Source organism: Apteryx mantelli, chromosome Z, assembly GCF_036417845.1.
Source record: "Apteryx mantelli isolate bAptMan1 chromosome Z, bAptMan1.hap1, whole genome shotgun sequence".
Classification (NCBI taxonomy): Eukaryota; Metazoa; Chordata; class Aves; order Apterygiformes; family Apterygidae; genus Apteryx; species Apteryx mantelli.
In genome coordinates, this window is record NC_090020.1 from 19,234,666 (window position 1) to 19,248,386 (window position 13,721).

Sequence of the window (13,721 nt, forward strand, 5' to 3'; positions counted from 1 at the left end):
CCGTATTTTAGGAAAGAAATTATGGAGCATGAAAGGTCTGAAACTGAAAGATCAACATGAATCAGAGTTTCAGAGATCTTAATTATAAAAATCACTCAGGTGTGGCCTTTGATATACAGGCTCAAATAAAAGAAAATTGGAAACCATCTTCTAGAAATATTTTATGGAGTACCTCAAAGACGGCAACTGCTGCCAGGCAGAGGTTTAAACAAGTTAGTTACTGCTATGGCCAGCCATACACTGACAAACTGCTGTCTCCTCACCTTTCTCTCTCATTTGCTCACTCAGAAGGAGCTCAAAATATTTCTAAGGTCAACAAAATTGAGTTCCTGGCGGAAAATGGTGTTCTCTATAGTGTCAAATTAAATCTTTTACCTAACAAGCAACGTTGACAAATTCTCTCATTTAAGAGAAGCATAAATAGAATCAAACAAAGGTTGAGTGGGAAAGGAAAAATAATGTTGGCGCAGATTATTTTCTTAGACTACCTTGTGTGTTCAGCAGTATGCATGCCAGCTCAAGAGTAGTGGTGGCTGAATACAGTGCACAGGTGCTGTACGCCCTGTCAGGAGTGCTTGTCTCAGTGCCTGTGTCTGCTTCCACGGATGCAGCTGACCTCAGAACTGACTGAAGAAAAAGAGGGCAGAGAATAAGCTCTCCTCCTGCAACAGTTCTTCCCTGCAAAGATTTGCATCACAATAAAACATCACAAAAAAGAAGCAACAGTAATGCTTTTCTTCACTTACCAAGAAAAGAACCCATCCTTCCCACCCTTGCAAATTCAATGTAATGGTACCATCCAGTGCCTCCCACTCTGGCAGTATTAAGATGTGGCCAAAGTCCATTCCAAAATGCCCTTTGCAGTCTGGCATCAGGTAAAATGCACTAAACTGTTTCAACCCTGCATGTGATCTGGCTAACGACAAAAAGGCTTATAAATACAGTTTTCACCCTAAACTAGGCTGGATATATTCCTTGTAAAGTTTCAAAAGAATTTTTAAGACAGAGCTAAAGGCTAAAGAGACCTTCTCTGCTGGTCCCCCACCATTCCCAATCTTCCCATTGTCAAGCATCTATGAAGTCAAAATTGCAATGTTCTTATGTCCCTAGAAAACATATAGCCAGGCTTCCTACCAAGACTCTGAAGCCAGGGGACTTCCCGTAACTTGTTTATATTATCAGTTTCATGCCAGAATGCATACTCAAAATGTAATTGGTCTGCTCAGCTCAAAGGTTCATTTTCTCACTTAGAAAGGGAAAGATTGTCTTTCATTTGAAGCAAAGGGAGAAGACAAAACTTTACTGTTTCATTTTGAGGTGATCTACTTAACTGTTTCATTTGTAGATGACAGCATGAATGAGGGAAGACAGACTTTCAGGATATAGCTGTAGTCAGCTGGAGTATATAGGAATAGGAAGACATGGTTTAATTTTTTCATTGATAAGTGTGGAGAAACAAATATGTGGGGATTGTAGTGGTCTCCTGAAAAGAGGAGAAAGTTATTTTGAGATGCTCTATTTGAGAGTGTCATGTCTGAAGATGAAGGTCGCAATTACGTCAGTTGAGTTTAAGAGGAACAAGCACTTTATTTTTTTTGAGACTGTGTCCTTTGATCTCCAGCTTAGTGTTATTAAGATCTCTCTCTCGCTTGCTTGGTCCTTAAGCCATCTACCAAGGTAACCTAATTCTGCCCTCTTACAATTTCTGATAAACATCACAAGCGAAGTGATGAGTCATGACTCTTAAGGAAGTAACTTCAAGAAAATGACTTCTTTTGGGACTATTTTTATCTTTCTTGTTTGCAAGAATCTGTCATTGAGAACCCCTGGAGACTATATGTCTAAATGAAAGATGTAACAAAAAAACCCAAGACAAATACTAATTATATTGCTTTGAACTTAGGCATCTTGAAAGGCTTTATAGCCTTTTTTGAATTTAAGCCCCAAACACCAGTGCTTATAAATGGAAAAAGGGAGACAAAATGAGAGAACTGCTGACTCCCAGAGAAATTCCTCAGATATCTGTTGGAGAAGAGCTGATCCAAGCCACTGACCTTCTTCAGCACAGACCTGATTTAAGAAGCCATGAAAGGTAATCCTCGACTGAATAAGGAGAGAAAAGTTCAGGAAATCATACACACACTGCCAGTGCTGTATCTACAGGGCAGTGGAGATCTTTCCAGCTGATCTTCAGGCTTGTTAGTTTGAGCAGAGGCATCAATGTAGAGCGAGACCATAACTCAGAGGGGCAGAGGAAGGGACAGTCAGTGGGTTCACTTCTTGCTTCTAGCACACATTTTCATGGTTTTGGGCAAGTTACTTCTCATGTCTGCTTCAGGTTCCCATCAATAAAATGAGAGTGTAATGGAACAATTGAGCAATTAGTCTGCTTTTAAGGACTGCACAATGTTGGCAAGTCCCTCTTATATTCTGAATGAGTGTAGCCCATCATGATTGACATCTATTATTGTGCTAAGATACAATATACATATAATATAATACAAAGGAAATATATTCAATAAAGAGCACCATAAATGCTTCTTCTGCAGACATCATGGCAATGTTTTGAAACACTACCATTCCGAGGTAGTTTAGAAAATGTCCATGTTTAGGAGCCTCCTAAGCAGCTGAGCCTGTTTCCATTCATGCACATCATAATGTATGCAAGAAACTGAATAGCAGAGTGATGAAAAATAGGCAAGAATAGTGGTATAGAAAGCTTTCTGTGGGCAGCATCAATTATGAGCTGAAAATATGTGCCTAGCACTATCCATTTTAAACACAGAAATGTACCATTAACTAGTTATTGATCATGAGCCATAATTCCAATGCCTAAGTTCTAATAATAATATATTATAAATAAATATATTAAAATGACCTAAGATGAACGATATGCTTTCTTGTAGAAAAGCAATTTAAGTATTTTTGAGTATACCATTAATATTTCCATTGCTCCACACTGGTAAAAAAATTAATACAATAAAGTAATGTTATTTTTTCTCAAGTGCAGAGGAATTTAATGAATCTAATGGATTTGTATCTGAATCCATCTCAGGGAACTGGATTTAGTTACTGTCTAATAAAAAGTATGAAAGAAAATAATACTACATACATAGGGTTCGGAAGCAGTATTTTCTGAGGTCAGCATCCACTCTTCACCTCTTCCATTTCTGGCCATACTGTATTTACCTTTTTTTTTTCCTTCAGAAGTGTATAAATGGTGCAAAGTGCCCTTATTGCATGTATGATTTTTGCTATTTCATAGCGGTTCTCCAACGCTGACCTGCAGAATGCCTCACTGAGCTCTTGCTCTTCCTTTCCGTTGAACAAGATAGTGTGCTGCCTGTGTGCTCCACTCTGTGTCTGCACAGTTCAGATGTTAGCCCTTCTGCATTACAGCAGAAATGGAATTTTTGGGGGGTTTTCTACCTCCAAAGAATAAGGGATCCAGATGGTGCTTACTTCCTTCCACTCTCAGCCTACACAGAGCAGCAGTGTCATCAGTCAGTTTCCCTATGATTTATTACTTTACCCATCCATCTCTACAACTGCAGAATAGCCTTGACTTTGAACATCAGCTATACATCTGGCTCTCCCTCTGCTGGAAATGCTCAGTAAAGTGTGCAAGAAAATGATATTTATAAAGATTTTAGGCTGTTTATTTACTATTTGCTATAGCCCGTTCTGTCGTAATCAGGGAAATTACATAATTAAACACAGGAGACTGATAATTATAAAGATAGTTCATTAGGAGTTGGTTACTTTAGAGCTTGTAAAAGACCAAAAAAACAAACAAACCCAAAACCTGAACCAAATCACTTGGTGCCAAACATATAATTTATTGTGGTAGTAAAATTTGAAAGGAAATTAATTATGTACTATGGTGCTACTTCCGAAGTCATGAAACTGGTTCATATTTGGTTTCTCCACATAGGCAACAGACTATAGATCTATAGACAGGGAAGGTTTAGGGCAGGGGGGAACTCTCTCTCCTTTGGGAACTGTGGGGACCAGTCTTGATACCAACCCTTTCTTATTTACCAGGGATGGCCACACCTTATCACACTAGCTAGCCCAGCTAGGCCAGTGATGGTGCAGAAGCCAGATCTCACCCTCCTTTTCTTAGAGCTGACGAACCCATTTTGGCTCATTATTCTGCTACTCTGCAGTCTTGCAACAAAGACCTCCTTTCTTTTAGTCCTTGCTTTGCCACATTATTCAGGTTTTAGATGATATATGGTAGGGAAACAAGCCCATAATTCAGTGTTTTTCCACACTAACTTTAGATTAATAGCAAATGAACAATTTAAGTTACCACCTTCCCATTTATTTGGTTTTTTTTTCCTATGAAATTACCCCGTTACACAAAAAGCTTCTACAAAGAATTCCTTTCCTGCTGAAAATCCATGTAATTTTCTACAGATTGCTTTTTTGTCTACTGGTGTCTTTTAATGTCAGTGTTCTCTTAGATGAAATATAATGGTTTTCATTTGGCATCAATTTGCTAGGGGTGGGGGAAATCCCTGATGGTCTATTCCTGGATCCAGTGGCATATAAAATTTGTGGGGTTTGCCAGCTTAGCTCTCTCTATATTATAGTTCTTCCCCTCAATTTCTCCTCCTTCATGTATGTTATTATAACTCTTCCTCTGGAGTCTTATCAATATTTCTTCAGATCCTTTTTGTCCCTCTCTTTGCTTCCAGCATTAATTTTCATGGTTACGCTATGCCAAATTTTCTGCTTCTTATATTTTTTCACCTTCACTCCCCCTTCTTTCTCTCTCTTCAGCAGAAAGACATGGTAACTTTCTCTCTGCACTGAAATTTGCTTTCTTTTTGACAGACTTATCTCTTGTTAAATATGAGCATGGCTTTTATTTTTCTGAACACTTACTAATGCAGTATCTTTTTACCCCGCTTGTAGAGCTAGAATGCCAGGCCTGATGTTTTGATTTAGGCTGCTCATTGGATTACAGGAAGTTCAAATGGTTACATTTTTTTCTCAAGTATTCCCTTCCTCCCTCCACTTCAGTTTGGATTTTGCCAGCTTTCCCAAACTCTGCAATGTCAGGTCTCATCAGTATGTGGCTGTGGGAGCTCCAAGTTTATTGTGGCCAGTCAGTGCCTGTCCCACACAGTATTACAGCTCTGCAAGGAACCAGCTACGTGTTCCCCAGGGTAACGAATAGCCCTGTGCTTCATGTTGTTGAGCATAAATAAAGATTTGTGGCAAAACCTAAGAAAAAGAGTAGCTCTGCGGTAGGACACCAGCAGGAGAAACAAGAACGGCATCAGTAGGTGGCCAGATCTGCAGCTGAGGTTCATCAGCAGCACTAGGATGAAATCAGTGTAGCTGGAATTGACTTATATCACTTGAAAATGTGGTCGTTGTATTTGCCTTAAACAAGGCTGGTATTCTGAACTGCCTTGGATGGCTGCGCAAAACTTAAAAGAAGCAGAAGGAAAACTTCCCTTTCCTCTGTACATTGGTAGTGCATATTTTGCAGAGCCACTACATCTTCTTTGTATCTTTATATATGTATACCCTCTCTGAATACCCTATGTATATCTATCTCTATATATGTATTCCCTATATAAGCACCCTATAGGACTATGGTAAGTAACTGCGACCTATCACAGTTCTCATGTTGGATCCTCTAGACTGAAATATGCGCATGACCTTGGAAATGTGGATGGCCTTGCAAAGCACATGCTTACATCTTGTTTCCCTAAAGAAGCTGCATATTCTGGAACTCAAGGATATGTGGTTTGTGCTCATTCAATTGCTAGTTACATATTTCGGGCAGTGTGATCAGCACCTTCCAAACATGCCTGTGTGCTTCTTGCACAGATGTTTTCCTACAGCTCATAAGACTGAGACGACCTTTGAAGCAAGACCACCAAAAGGGAATTCAAGACAGCAACTGCGAGGCTGTTGGTGATGCTGTGCGTATAGGTGTATGGCCCGTCAGCAGAGCTGGGATGCCGATCCATCTCATGGCAAGCGAAAGCGTCAGAGGCAGGTATCACAGCCTGGTGAGGAATGACTATTTTGTTTTCAGCAACTTTCCAGCACTCTCAGTTAGCTTTAATCTATGCACTGGGGCAAAAGTAAGCCCTTCATCTCTTTTTGCCTATACAGCATTATGCTGGAAAGTCTAGTTCTCAACTGAAAAGGTCATGTTTTTTATTTTGGTGGTCTCTCTTTCTCTCTCCCACTGAAAAACCACATCAAAATCAATATGCCTCTTCAAATTGCTCCAGCTAGCGCGAAACACTTATCTCAACGAAAATGTCCCAATAAGCTCTAACAAGGGCCACATACAATATTTCTGAACCAGTGGGATCACTGGGCTGCTCTAAGCTAAACGATCTTTCCTCTTTATTTGTTACATTCATGTTTCTAAGGTTTGGCATTGACTATATTTTCTCCCACAGTGAGTCTTCTGGTGACACATTTTTACCTAGCTTTTGCCTCCTAAATTCAGGATTCTTATTTTCTCTATTTTGGTACGTCGAAGCTTTGCCTGAAGCTTTTCTTTTCAGTGCTGTGTGTTGTTCTTTCTTTTTCCTTGATAGGTTTGACATCTTGACTGCTGAATTTGCTTTGCTTCTTGTCGTAAGACAGAAATTAATTAATCTACTTTCCTAATTGCACAATCAAAATAAATGATGTCCACAAATTAGAAGGCACAAAAATTGCATGTGCATTTTGGATGCCTAGATAATGTCCAACAATAAATTGTTTTCATATAAATCGCATGCTTAATTAATTACTTTAAAATGCCCATGTATTTCTGTTCAAATACATCTATGCCTGCAATTCATAAAAAGGAAAGACAAATTAAATTGCCCAGCCACATATAAAAATGTCGCCCTTGGTGTATCCTGGCTGTACTTGGTCATCTGCTTTTTCCCCAGCCATGGTGATAAATTTGGATGAGATCCTTATACTCTGAATTGCCACCGGGTATCCAACAGATTTCATTTTCTTCTGAATTACTGACATGTGAGGTTGTGTTGCTTGGTTAACTTGAACACATTGTAATATGCCTAATACATAAATATTTTTTGCCTTTGAAGAAAAAATTGTCTCAACAAGAAGCAAAGAATAAAATAAACAGGCTACTGGGGTAATGAGGAAAATGTATTTGTGGATTTTGATTTGACTGCATGTTGGGTAAATTAGTGATTTGAATTATTCATCAGTGGCTAAACCCTGCAACAGTGTAGTCTACAAATAACCCTAAAGCCAAGTTTGCACATTAATCTATCTCAACAGACAGAAGTTAGTTTTAAAGAATGACCATGAATTGAACTGCTGAAAATGTGGTATCCTCTTGTTTATTAAAAGAAAAAAAAAACAGAAAGTGAATTTATATAAAAACTCCAGCAAAAGTAGTTAGCTGGCTTTGGCTTTGCTTCCTGAAAGAAGTAGACTAAAAATGGAAACAAAACTATATGAGTTATTGGAATGATAAATTTCAAGGCACCCCAAATTACTTTTTTTTTGGATAAAATTATTTAATCTTAAGGAAGTGGAGGATAACAATACTTTAGTTGTTCTTCAGTGGTAGTCTGCAAAACTTTGAGACTATTTAAATTCCTGGATTAGCTGTTCTTTGGTATAGGAGAAGGGAGAATGTGTCTGAAGATATCATGCTCAAAATTGTCTTGTTCTCTGGATGATGGGTGTAAGTCTTAGTGCAGAACATGATGTTTACTGAGTTCAGAAAAGGAAATACAATCTGTACTCCTCAGTCAGCTTTAAAAAGCTAACTGTAAGCTTTAAAAAAGAAGTTTTTTTGATTACATAAAAACACAGAACATGAAATTGCTCTCGAGATTTCTGAGAGATTTATTTTCCATGCTTTCTATGGTCCTCTCTGTTACCATTACATGTGCATGTCACCGAAGAGCCTTAAACAGGAAAAGATCAGCTTGCAGATTTCTGAAACAACAGCAGCTCCTTTTGCAGCTTGACTGGCTCCTTCCGTATCCGTTGCTCCTGCAGCTGCCGCTCCGCGAGCAGCTGCTCCTCCGCATGCTCTGCCACCCGAGTGGCACCGCTGGCCTCGCTGGCGGCCCAGGTGGCTGGGGAGCTCCTCGGCGCGCCAGGGAGCGGGCTTGCAGCTCTGGCCCTGCCTGAAACCGTCGTGCACAAGGTCACTGGAGAGCCACGGGGAGCAGGGGCGCCTGAGGACAGCCAGCTGGGAAGTTTCAGATGCAGAGTAAACCTCTGCAGTGCAGTCAGTGCTGGTGAGCTCTGAGATACGGAGCAAAGCGAGAGGATCCGAAGATGTTAAAAGCAGAGAAATCAGGTTGTAGATAGGGCTTTGCTGTGTGTTAATCCTGGCAAAGTCCTTTTTTGATTTCCAGGATCAGTTTTATGGAAGGGGCTGACAGCTGGACCATCTCCCAACCGCCTCAAAGTTTTGACTCACCTCACGTCGAAACTGAGCCCAGGCAGCCTGTCTGGGAGCAGTCTGCTGCCAGGACCTCCTCGGTCTGCTGCCAGGACCTCCTGCGTTTGCTGCAAGAACCTCCTGTGGCCATCAGCTAAGAAGTCCCACACCTGCCATCCTTCAAATAAGAAGTCCTGTAGTCTAATAGTTAAAGCCCAGCTTAACCATCTGAATAAGAGCTGAATTTGGGCTCAGACCTGGCTTCAGGCTTCAGTACCTTGAAGTATTTCCTGACAGAGACAAAAGAGCAGCAGGAGGAAAGCATGAGGTGGAAGACCAGCCTTAAGAGGGAGAAACTGCTGGTAAAACTCGACCCAGCATGAGCAGATCGGTCATATGGTCACAATGACAAGAGTAACTTCACAACATTAATGCTCAGGTACCTGCCATCAGAGAGTGACAGCACAAAATACAGACATGTTAGGAAGTACTGGTCACTTTTAGGTTGATGTGTACTATCCAGCCCAGGCCTTCAAATGCTGTAGGAAATTCACATTATTTTTTTGAAAAATATAATCAATATACTAGTTAGATTTCCTCCCCAAACTGTCAAACAATGACCTTGCCTGGTTACACATTATGTGAGATAGCTTTCTGGTTAATGAATTAGAGACAGACTTCCTATCTCCTTGGGGTTTTGCAGGTCTGGAACCATGACTTTTGAGGGAAAATCCTCCAAACAGTGTTTACAATGCTTATTGTATCATTAAATAAAAGTGCATATTTAGAGTGAAATTGCTAAATGAAAGTATGATCAAAAATTAAATTAGAAAAAGGTTTCCTTGATAATAAATTATTGAATTAATGTTAGGTGATATCCCCAAAACCATGTTCCAGTTCTGTTTCCTCCAGAAGAAATCCAGTTCTTGTGCTCTGGGGATGCTCTAAGGTATGAAACAAAATGTGATAAATGGGAATGATCTGAAGGTTTTTTTCAGAAATGCATTCTTGATTTGAACTAAGACGCTAATGGAGGTGTATTCTTAGTTGCCAGCCCCACTGGTTTCAATCCCCAATTAATGTGTTCGATGCCAAAAGAATACCTGAAACAAAAAGGATCAAATAATTCTCAATTTGAGACTACTCTTCTGAGATCAATTAAAATATTTGCTCAGATTACTGGCTGCTAGGTAGTAGTCACTCCTTTTTCCCCTGGTCTATTTCTCTTTAACCCCAACAGTGGGTTAAGTTAAAAATCCCAATGTAATTTAAAAGAACACTGCCTTTTACCTTTGAGGTTATAATGACAAATGTAAGTGAAGATAACAATTTCTTATGCTTAATCACGCACATCCTAACCCATAAAATTAAGTGCGTGTTAGCTCTTTTAAGCAAGGTTATTTAACACCCAAATTTTCTAGGAATTTAAGGAGCCACTTTCAGAACAATGTCAAGAGTTTTCTCTACTACGGTTTCTTCATAGGTCCATAGCCAAGTACTTGCTGTAATTAAAAACAGTTAAAAAAATCCTAGACACAATTTTTCTATTAGTATAAGCAATTAGAATAGAAGGCTTGTTCCCCAAATATGATACTTTAGGGGACGATAAATGTGATTCTTAAGGCTTCATCCACCTCCAGAAGCCAGTACAGAGTTTGGAAGATGGAATTAGGGGTTTTCATCTAGGGTATTTTACAAAAGCACCAATATTGGTGGCTAGAAACTGTCTACTTTTAATGGTAAAGTTAAGATATTGCATTTTCCTGGTTACCTTTTGGCTGTCCCTGAAAGGAGACCAGTAGATATGCAGACCTCTGCATCAGGCATGGTGGCATGTGGTGGTTCAGTGCTGACACTCCCTACAGCAGTCAGCAGAAAAGGCAGTAGTAGAAGCTACTGATCTGCCTTCAGTTTTGAAGTTAGCAACCGTGCTGATTTCTGCTCCTTGGAGCTCACCACAGTTAGCGAAATGTAGTAAATAATTTGATGCATTTGGCGTGTAAACATTGTTTAGTCAACTTCTTGGTTGGGTTTTACAGTATTCGCAGTGGCCTGTGTTGCCATGGCTGTGCCGCTGGCGGTACCTAAGCTCACTCTTAAGGAAGAGATTGAGTTTGCCTACTCCAGCTGCAGTATTTGCGGTGTAGCAGTACCCTTGTTTTTACAGCAGGATTTTCTCAACCGGCCTGTTGGAAGGACTCTGTACATGAGAAAAAAAACAGACTATTTTGGTAGCTGACTGTACTTGTTAACTGCAACCGTTCTTTTTTCTTACAGGCATCTCGGTGCCTAACTCTCTAGATAAAACAGGGAATCATGATAAAGAATGTCTTTGTTAAATGCCTGTATGCTTTGACTTTCCCAGGGCTGGGGAGAAGCATTTTATTCACTCAGTTAATAGGGTTAGGTAGACTCAACTTGTAAGCCATCAAAAGGGAGTAAATTGTCTTTTTGGTCTGTTGGCATAGGTATGTTTGAGATAGCCTTACCATGTGTTAGTCAATACTTTCAAACTAGCCCAGATTTAGTCCATAATAGCCCAAATTTCTGTGACTCTGGTTCTAAAATAATCTTCCCGGATTTTAAAAATGGTTCTGCTAGGGCTGGTGCTCATGGGAGTAAGCTTTCTCTGCCAAATTATTGACAACCAGGACCAGTTGTTCTTTCATTCCCCTTTGTTGCAATCTGTTGCTAGTTAGAGGTTTAAAGTAATCTCAGAACAGTGTAGGAGTGTTGACTTTCTAACTAAACCATTAGTTTGCTTTTACTAATGCAGTTATTCAGATGGCAATTTAAGGCTCACATCACAAATAGAAAGTGAGATTTGCATAATTGCATGCAGGAAAAAAATAACCGGCACAGTGGCCTTGAGCCTGAAAATACATATGTCTGTTAGAGAATTTGAGTTCTTCTGACCTAAGTGGGACTAAGTGCTCACTTAATGTTGAACACGATGTATAAATGTTGCCAATACTGACCTCTATTTTCTTCTCTTGAAAATCAGTAGAGTTCCCAAATCAGAGAAAAGAAAGAAAGAGGAGACAGAGAATCAGCCATTTTGATTTTGTAACATTTTATACCAATTTTGAACAGGTTTTGGTTATTGCATCAGCAGGGAGAATCAGTTCCAGTCTCCTTTATTTTTGAGATGGCAATGGATTTTTGCCTATATACGTGTGTGTGTGTGTGTGCATGTGTGTGTATGCATTTTTTTTCTGCACCCTCATAGTTAGTGTGTCTTTGTTGTGGAAGAGAGATGATTCTCAAAATTTAACCCCTATCTCATGAGGGCTAATAAGAATTTGTTGAATGGAAAGACCATTTGCAGAAATGCTGCTTTCCTTTTTAAAAAACTCATTTTTAATTGGCAGAAATCAGTGCAGAACTCTCTTGGTCGTCAAGTCCAGCCTTTACGTACTGTAGGCAAGAACCTGCTGTTACCACCCTTTTCTACTCCCTCCCTTGGCTTCACATTCCTGAAGTTTGCTCTCTGTTGTGTAAAAAAATACTTTCTTTTACTAGTTTTAAACTGATCTCCTCGTTTCCTGAAGTGCCTCTCATGTTATATTTCTGAATGTTTTTGTGAAAAAAAAACTTTTTTTTTTTAAATTTCACAGGCATGAAAGAATGGAGAGCTGCCATGGAACAGCTAGAAAATAGAGGGAAGAAGCTTATGGGACATTACACAAAAACTATCTTTTTCCAAATAGAGGGAAAAATTTCTAGGGAACTTGCCTTCCAGTTTTTCACTGGCTAATGCAGCTTCTTCATCACCAGTTTTATTTAAATGCATACTCTAAGAAAACAAATGGCGGCTATCTTATTCACCCAGGCTGTTTGGTTGCAATATCCTGTTAAAAATTTCTATTATCACTCTGGTGATGCTTTAAAATTGTTACAAAAAAATGGCAGAACTGATTTTTTGTGCTTTTTTGCCTTTTGTAGTGAATTTCTTCAAAAATCACAGAATCACAGAATGGTTGAGGTTGGAAGAGACCTCTGGAGATCATCTAGTCCAACCCCTGCTCAAGCAGGGTCACCTAGAGCACGTTGCATAAATATATTTGCTTTCCATGACTCTCTCTTCTGAACTTGGCTAGGATCAGTTATATACAGGTTTTGGGAAGAAGAGTAAAAGGGTGGATTGAAGCCAGAAAAGGAGTGAATTTATTTATATAGTAACATGAATTAAGAAGCTTTCTGATATAGTTATACCCAACTGGGAGATGTTTGATTAAATCAACTTCATAGGGAGTTCAAGGAAAACAATTTTAATTTATTCTACCTTTTTTTTTAGGGCAAAGACAAAAAAAAAAAAAAAAAAAAGAACCCGAACCAAAGATCCTAGTTTATTCCATTTTAGGTGCATGCTGCAGCCACGACTTGACATGTCTAGAACTGAGGGAAGGCAAGGCAATGTTGAGGCATCCAGGTGTGAATTTCTGGGAAGCGAGGCAGCCCAATACAGATGCTGGGCAAGGGAGAGCAGCCAGGGTGGCATGACTTGTACGGTGGTGGTATGGAGGTGGGCATGTGAAAGTAGCTTTAGAGTTGTCTCTGCTGAGTGCAAATCAGGTTTCCTTAATAAAGAGAAACAACTTTGGGGGACCAATAGCTTCAGAAATGTTTATTTTTATTAAAAAGTCTGAAACAAATTACCAGAGCTGCAGGAAACAGCTATACGTTTGGGAGTGTTGGCAAGTGGTGGTGCAGTCCTAGGGGAACTTCTCAAAGACACGTTTAAATAGATGCTTAGACACTGTTGCCATAATAGAGCAAGAGCTAACCAATTCTTTCCTTTTTAGACTTTCCTCACTGAACTTCAGTTCATCTTGCAGTCATTAGTGATCCAATGGCATCTTTACAGAGACAGTATATTGAATAACTGTTTTTAACTTTTTATTTAGCTTTCAGGTTAAGCTCTCCATCTTCCAGAAGCTCCTCACAGGTTTGGTTAATGTACCTGTCAATCTTGCAGTCCTTTCTCTGTCAGCTACCCCTCTAACTGTGTTTTCTTTAAGGGGACACAGGCTGTGTCCCCTTATCCGTAACTTTAGAAAGAATGAACTTGAAGAGGTTCACAACATACCAAACCCCCTAAACTTTATTAAAGCATGTGTGAGGAAAACTGACAGAGAAAAATGAGAAAAATCTATAAGTGATTCAAGTGTTATAAAAATACTTCATTCTGAATAAATAATACTGTTAGTAATTCACAATAGAATGTGAATCCTCCCCCTCCCCCCCCCCCCTTTTAGTGTCCCTTTCTTACAGATTTAGTGTGGTTAAAATGTAGACTGTTAAGTTATGGCCCAAC